Consider the following 9,152-nt stretch of genomic DNA (forward strand, 5'->3'; position numbering starts at 1 on the left):
GAGGTAAAAGGAGTAAATTCTACCCGATGTTGCACGTTTGAACATGCTGATACAAAATAATTTTCCAGAGAAACCTACCGAATAAATTATTCGATTTTATTAAAATATGTTTACAGTTATCTTCTTTATCGCATTCAAACAATCCTCACTTGTTGCGATTGAAAATAGTAGGGTAAACGGGAACAAATACCCCAGACTTTGAGATTTCCATATTTTAAATAAGATAATAAGAAAATAATTTTCTATGAAGACGTTCGCCAAAATTGCTAGATTTTGACATAATAAAGAGTATAGTTTGTTTATGGTTTAACAAACGTTCCAATGCATGTAGTTAAAATAGATCAAAACCCCCTTATTCTCCCGATATTCTGAAAGTTATTTCCACGATAACTTTCGTGAAAAGTATTCGCTTTTGAACAACGTAGTATATATATATTGCTTGCGATTTAAATTAGTGAAGAATGGGGATAATCGTAGGTAGATCATTCCGCTGTCATTTGAAAGTCTCTTCAATGGTAACTTTCGTAAAAAAAAAAAAAAAAAAAAAAAAAAAAAAAAAAAAAGAAAAGAAAAGAAAGATATATGTGCATTGTAGTATATTGTTTCTGATGCCTCAAATTTCCACAATTTCCTTGAGTTTAAAATAAGTCAAGAATGAAGAAGTTATTCTTTTGAACATGACTTTGAAATACATTTTGTGATGATAAATTATATTTTTAAAAAATCAAAACATCGGAATCACAAATAAGAATTCAAAATCATATTTGATATTAGGGCACTAAGTGGGAGGTTTCGAGCTGGGTGAGCCTCCCTCTCTATGCCACTGCCTCAAAGCATAATCATGGAACATTAAACTAAAAAAAAGACCATGTCAGAAGAAAATCGGCGATGCTTGTAATAATGATGATACTACTACTACTACTACTACTACTACTACTACTACTACTACTACTACTACTACTACTACTACTACTACTACTACTACTACTACTACTAATAATAATAATAATAATAATAATAATAATAATAATAATAATAATAATAATAATAGGCATCGGCGATTTTGTTTTGATACGGTCTTTTTTTTAAGTTTAATATCCAAGATTATGCTTTGAGGTTAAAAGAAATGGTAATGATTCTTCTACGGAGATGGATTCATAGTCGTCGCAATATTATGTGCATGAGCACACCCTAATAAAATACATTCTTTTCTCCTCTTCATTTGTCATCCTTTTTAAAATCTGTGATTCTTTAAAATGAAATGAAATGAAACTTTTCAGTTTAACGTCCCACATTATGCCGGCTAGGCCAAAGGAGACGGAGTGATTCCTTAAAATAACATTTTATGTTTTCGAAATCCACTTAAAGCTAGATCAAATGAGCACGTAAGAACGTTATAGTAAGATGGAGAATGGGAATTAATTACCTTTGTGCATACCCATACCAAAAGTTCTGGCTACGTTTATAGATGAAAAGCCCTCCCAGCTGGTCTATGTCTAGCACGCGCCCTTTAGGTGGACGAGGCCCCAGGTTCGATTCCCGGTAGGAGATTATTGAATGATAGTGGTTCGAATTCCACACTAAACTGTACGTCCAAGTCTCATATAGGCTCGCTGCGGAAAAAGAAAAAAAAGCTTGAAAGATGGCTTGAAAATTTTTAATTCAAAGAAATTGTGGAAATTTGAGGCATCAGAAATAATATACTACAATGCACATTTTTTTTTTTTTTTTTTTTTACGAAAGTTACCATTGAAGAGACTTTCAAATGGCAGCGGAATGATCTACCTAGGATTATCCCCATTCTTCACTAAAATATGGAAATCTCAAAGTCTGGGGTATTTGTTCCCGTTTACCCTACTATTTTCAATCGCAACAAGTGAGGATTGTTTGAATGCGATAAAGAAGATAACTGTAAACATATTTTAATAAAATCGAATAATTTATTCGGCAGGTTTCTCTGGAAAATTATTTTGTATCAGCATGTTCAAACGTGCAACATCGGGTAGAATTTACTCCTTTTACCTCACGTAAACTTGATGTATCGCAATCCCAAACAGAGTTATTTCTGCAAGTTGAAGGAAGTATCAATAAAATCGCATGCCGTATTAGAGAGAGAGAGAGAGAGGGAGAGAGAAACAGCCGTAACAGGAAATTACCTTTCCTGCATATTTTTTATATAAGAATTTGTTTTACACATTATTCTTGGGTTATTAGATTTAAATATTTATTTATGAAATATCAGCAGAATCTCCTGAGTCGTTTTTGATAAAACTGATTCACGTTTGAGAAGATAGTCCAGAAAGATGTCACTCGCAAGAGTTAACTACTACTCCTGAATCTTACAAAAGCCTTAAGTTTCAAATCTTGTCTCCTATCATTACCAGGAAGTTAATAATATTATGTACGACGTACTTCGTATTACTTAGTGTACTCTCGAAATTAAATTTATTAGTGATATCTTCTTATTCTGTTAAAAATTTAGGTTTATTTTTTTATATTAAGAAAGAAGGTTGCAATGCTGATTTCAGGAAAAAGAGAAAGTTCATTCAACCATGAAACGCCAGTTGTTGAGAGATGTGAAGTGCGATAATGGCTTGCTGAGGCTAGAAACCTGACTAATTATTGAGAGTGTATTTGAAGATCATGGAGATGATAACATGTCCCGTTCAGGAGCCGTTTACCCCTCTTAATCTGCACGAAATTAATTTGATGAATGATATTTCTTCTATCTGGATTTGTTATGCTTCCAAACTATGTTATGCATAAGTATCGGAAGTCTAATAGAACGGCTCTGCATGTTGACAGGTATCAGACGAAAAGCGGTAAGAGATATGGAAAAGGATTTTTCCGGAATAGATTTAGCGTCCTAAGAATAGGTTCCATCTCCTCCGTCAATCTTCTATATAAATCGGAAGTGATAGAGATCGACTACTTACGGGTCATAAATCAAAAACTCTAATAGCTAGCGACAAGCGGGATTAGGGAATTGATTCAACGTCTCTCGAAAATGTACCATTTCTACCCCTATCTTTCTATCAAAACCGGAACTGGTAGAAATTTACTACTACTTCCAGTTTCAATATTGATTTTCATAGAGCAAAGACGATAAGATATATCGAGAAGCAGTTTTCTGTGGATTCCATTCAGCACCCCAAGAATACGTTCCATGTCCGTCTCCTCCAACAACCTTCAATTTAAACCGTAAGTGGTAAAAATCGACCACAACCAGTTTCAACATTAATGGCCATAAATCAAAGACGGAAATAACTAGCGACGAGAGGATTTGGGAAATCAATTCAACGTCAAGAACATTTACCACCTCTACCCCTATCTCACTATTAAAACCGTAAGTCGTAAAAATTTACTACTATTTCCGGTTTCAATATTGATTTTCATAGAATAAAAACTGTCAGAGAGCTCGAGAAGTTTTCAGGAATTCAAACGACGTCTCAAAAATAAGCTCCCTTTTTTCGTTAACCCTGTATTGAAATCAGAAGTGGTAGGAATAAACCGTTTTCGGTTTTAACATTGATCGCCATAAAAATAAATTGGTAGTAGATAGCGACAGTTTTCGAAAATCGATTGAGCATCTCAAGAAAAATACCATCTTCACCTAATTCTCTCTACTGAAACCGGAAATGGTAAAACAATTTCACTCTTTTAGTTTCAATATTGATCCCCATAGCTCCATAGAGCTCCCCCGGACCTATGTGGATAGCATACGCGTCTTTGGCGCGGGAGACTCGGGTTCGATTTCCGGAAGGAACTCGTGTGGTTCGTATTCCCTCGCTGTAAGTCCACGTCTCATATAGCCTCGCTGCTGAACGGTATGCTAAGCTGAAATCAAACTAAAACCAAATCCATAGCTCCATAGAGCAAAATCGATAAGTGATATCAAGAAGCATTTTTTATTATTATTAATGTTAACCCACGATTTTCTTCTGTCCAACCAGGCGAATATCACCAGGATGATATACTTCCCACATATGCTCTACCTGATTTCCACATTTCCTTGTCTTTGGTATTAATGTTTCGGTATAAAATGGCATTTCGGCTCCATCTGACATTTCGTTTTCTATTATTATTATTATTATTATTATTATTATTATTATTATTATTATTATTATTATTATTTTATCGTAAACCGGCTGCACGAAACATGTTTCTGTTCACTAGTTTTATATTATGTGCTGGTAATTATTTATCCAATATTGTGATGATTAGCAATATTAAAAGTTTCCATATTATTGAATAGAATACATATACAATACAATGGAACACAACGGAAGAACAATATTCATTGAATACTAATTTTATAAATATTTATTTCTGTTAGGCTGATGATAGTGGGGAGTAAAACATTTACATATTAGTCCTCAATCTCTCTCTCTCTCTCTATCTCGCTCGCTCGCTGTGTCTCTGTCTCTGTCTCTCTTTCTATAGATTTTTCATGTCGAAAATGGTACAAAACTGTCAGGAGTAGAGATGCTCTTTAGGGTTCTGTCAAAATTACTGCTCTAAGTGGTTATATTTGTTCCATACCGTCACCTCATCTGATGTCACTTTAAGCACTGCTCCTCGACTGTGTTTCGAATATCAGTAAAATAATCCACTACACCCTTCGTAACTAAAACAGCATCAGTCAGTATGCTCTCCATATTTTGAAGATAATCTGACAATCTTTTCAACTTTCCAAGAAAAAGTGTGAACAAGTTGAGTCGGAACACAAACTGAAAATTCACTTCACTCAATAGACGTCTTGCTTCAGAAAAGCGACTGCGATTTTCATTACTTATCTCAGCAAGTGTTACAATAACTGCCCTAAACGTTCTCTTCATAGCCACACAAGCTGCAACCTAAGATAAACGGGTAAAAAATATTTCGTTAGTGATTCAGAAGATACTTAAAGCCATAAGTAATACTACATATTGAATATCATAAGAAGATAGTACATTAGAAGCCGTCATTTTCTGTGTAGTATCACTGACGACACCTCAGCAATATACAAAGGACGCGATGACCGATTAGTAAAAGGTCATTATGATGATACAGAGTCCTTCCCGAAGGTCGATCTTTGACCCGAAGGTCCCTGGGCAAAGTGAACCCATGATGGCTTACCATAGCCTTTCATGGAACGATGATAACGTCCTAAGAATGGGACCAGAGTGTGTTCCCACTCGGAATCGAATCCGGAACTCCGTGCTTACAAGGCAACGAGCGTATCCACTCATTTACCTGGGACACTGGAAGGTCTATAGGAGTAACATTATTTCGCATCTGTTTATTTCCATGGTAACTGTGCGGACAAAATATGGACCAGCAATATTCTTCGATAACTACAGCAGGAAGCGCGCGTTAATCCGAATATTTGCTTGAACTGTTCGGATTATTAAATTGTTCGGAGTCCTAGAACCTATTACATTACAATCGAAAGTAATACCTATTGCTTTTGAAGTACAGGATGTCACCTTCATTATTCTACCCTTAATGCCGTCACTGGAGAAAATGTAAGATACTACGACGAACACTCCTTAAAAATACTTGTATACTTTTCTTCATCAGATACAAGCTCCTGAAGATTTCCAGACGCAATTATTTCCTTCAATAAACAATATTCATCATAGAATTTATCCGTGTTAAGATCATTAATTTTTAGCTTTCTAACAACAGACAGAAAGGAGTCAAATGAAGGAATTTGGTTCGTTAAGTCATAGTGCTAATAACTAATTTATTCTACTTCCATTCTGGCAACCTTGAAACTTCGTTGACTTGTTCTATTAATTAGTCTCCAAACTCGAAAAGGAGGACAAAAGCGCGCCCGGCTTGAGTACAAAGCCGGACATCAATTTTTAATGAATTTGATTCGTCAGTTTAGTAGAGCTGAAAGAACTGGTAATTGGGAACTGCATCTTCACAGCGTAAAAAGTATATTGCCTCACCTACATGATGCAGGTCACCTAAATTAGGCTACATGTGAGCATTTGTAGGTTCAGGAGATGCAAAATTTGGAGTCCAAAATCCCTGCCTAAAAATATGAAAAGCTCGCAGTTCAAGGTTATATCACGATAAGAAGTGACAAATTTTGGAGTGGAGTATGGAGTGATATGGTTGTGGAATAGCGGACAATAGTGCAGCGCGCGTCATTTAAACGCACGTAGCTTCGTAACTATTAGTCGTACATGTACTACAAAGATACCGATGGAAGATGAAAGTTTGCTGAAACCTTTTTCATTCGGGTAATTTTACGATATCTGCAAAAGCAAAATGCCCATAACCAAGCAAAGAAAAAAGCGAGTTCGTTTCATTTTGATTTTTGTGGGGTTCAATCGTTTCGTGCGGCCCTGGATGGTATATAATTAAAACAATATATAGCTTAAACTGAAGCCCTATTATTTATCTTTCATTTGAAACCTATCTTAGCTTTGTAGGTTTAGTCATTTGTATGTAACAGCCATTCCAGTGATACCTTCTGCTTTTCCAGCACTCCAGACTTGAACCGCCTGGAACTCCAGAAAGCTACCACGGGAGGTTAGGGGACTTTTGATACGTTGTTCAGGACATCAAACAGAACAAATCTGCCAATTTTCAGCTTTGGACTATTTTTCGCAAGGTTCAAACCTAAATTGACTGGGCTAATTGTTCGAGGGCCGCGGTGGCTCAGTGGTAGAGCGTTCACCTGTGGTGCATGGGTCCCTGGTTCGATCCCAGCTGTGAACTTTATGATGGACAAACGCTATGTTTGTGGGTTTTCTCATTGTTCTTCCGTTTCCTCCCACTTTCTTCATTTCATTCATTTTTCATCATCTCCTTTAGCCTGGTCGTCATGACAATGGGACGTAAAACTTAAAGATTTCATTCCATTTTTTCCTAATTGTTCTGAGTTACCACCATTTTTTCGATCCATTGAGGTTATAACTTCCGAAAAGAAAAAAAAGCCATAAAATATGAGTTGACTGTCACGAGTTTGCTCTATGTTGAATAACACTACAACAAACAAAAATGAAATTGGGGACAGAGCTTCTAAATACACTTTTGGTTATAACTTTCTCCCTGAAGGCACAAGAAAGAAACTGTAAAATTTTTGACACGATGGATCAGCACATATCTCTCCACAACCAATGTATCATACAAATTATTTGTTCCTCACGAGATTCGAACCCAGGAGTACAAGAAAAGAGCTCTTTGTAAAATAGAACCATGCCTTCCAATGTTTTTAGAAAAAACATATTGGAGAGGAAACAAGTTCCCGATTTCTGACATCACCGTTGTGCTCAGACGATCTGGCTCTTTGCAATGCCCCCAGCTGCATTCAACAATTACATGTTTAAAAGAGGAATAGAAGAGATCCGAGTCCAAAACTTCGCAACTCCATTTCTGGAGCTTCGATGTCACGGGGCAACTTCTGATGTTACTGCTGTCCTCAGACGACCCGGACCTCTCCAACCACCATCATCCTTGTGGAACAACTCCATGTTTAATACGCAAATAGAAAGAATTCGACCCCAAAACTTTGGAATCTCATTTCTGGGGCTTAGGGTCCCGTCTCCCACTTCTGACATCACCACTGTGCTCCGGATACCTGGACTTTTCCAACGCCACCACACATGTCCATGAACTCCATAGAATAGAAGAATCCCGATTCCAAAACTCTATGACTCCATTTTCGGGGCCAGGGCCTGGGCCCTATTTCTGACATTACTACTTTTCTGTTTAGGTGACCCGGACTTTTCGAAATCTATGTCTAACATGTTTTCCCTATTGTAGGAGAATAGACTCCATGCTCTTTAGGTACAAAAAGTATGCCTTGATTTCCCCCTCCCCTCAATTTCATCTAGAAGTTATCAGAATCCTTTTGCGTCACGAGAGGTCCACAAAGGGTGTGATATAAAAATATTCAAACTATTTATTATTGGAGTAGTCTTGCATATCTTTAAACGTTGATAAATACTCTTCATTGTGTCCATACAATTATTTTACGAATGTATAGTTTTTATTCTATGAATCGTATAACACTAAAGCATTATTTGAGATATAAGATTTAGGGGGAAGTAGTGCTGTTCACGAGGCTCGAAAAATTTCTCTTCTCGTGTGCGATACGAAACTACTAGGCTACGTAGGCTAATGCCTGGCATGGTTGACCTAATGTAGTTTAAAGTTTGTATGTGTTGGCCATACAATCACTTGTGGACATTAATCCACACTGTTAAAAATACTTTCTTAAATCTGAGAAACGGTTTCTTATCTGTGCACCGAGAATATCTTTTCTTAGAAACAAAAGTTTGAAACTCTCAATAATGAGAAATGAAGAAAAGTAGATGAGGTTGTATAAAGCGAAATGAGAAAATATACTATTACTTTCGTTACGAGTGAGAATTGCCAACTCTCATTTCTAAGAAAATAGTGTCTCGGTGCACAGATAAGAAACAGTTTCTCAAATTTAAGAAGTTATTTTTAACAGTGTAACTGTTTCTACCTGGCATTACCAATCCAAGTTTTACTTCTTCCGTACCAACAACGTTTGTAATTAAGTTAATTGGCAAAAGCTCGGCAATGTGCTTATTTACAAGGCAGGACCAACGCTGGTATTTGACTAACTTGCCTATTCTTTCCCACTATGTTGCTAAGGTTAGCTGCATTGATCCTTACAGGGCATCAACAGACAAATCTAACGAATTTGAATCTGTAACAGGCCTGTAGCCAGAACAGATTTTAGATGTCTGGGCTTGTAACCCGTTACGTATGAGGGATGACGTCCTTCGGAGAGCCGGGGAAAGGAAAGGAAGAAAGGATTTGGGAAGCGGCCTGGGACCTATATGTTAGGTACCAGCCCGGTATTTGCCTGGTGCGAATGAGGATAAAGCAGGAAAACCTCATTCAGGATGGCTGGCCTGAAAAAGCGTTTTACAGTGCCTTCACTGGGAATCGAACCCGAGACCGCTTGCACCGAAGGCGAGAGCGTTAGCGACTACGTTACGCGGACCAACACCAAGAACATTAAGACCGGGCAATTGGGCGAGATTATTTTTTGGGGCTGGCCTTGAGTTCACTGTACATCATAGATATACACAGATAGATAACTGGACATTTTAAGGGATTGAAGGTGGTCTCATAAAAATGATTCCCCTGACCATCACCTACGTGCAGGCCTAAAA

The sequence above is a fragment of the Thermobia domestica genome, chromosome 8, assembly GCF_964235325.1.
Source record: "Thermobia domestica chromosome 8, izTheDome1.hap1.1, whole genome shotgun sequence".
NCBI classification, from domain to species: domain Eukaryota; kingdom Metazoa; phylum Arthropoda; class Insecta; order Zygentoma; family Lepismatidae; genus Thermobia; species Thermobia domestica.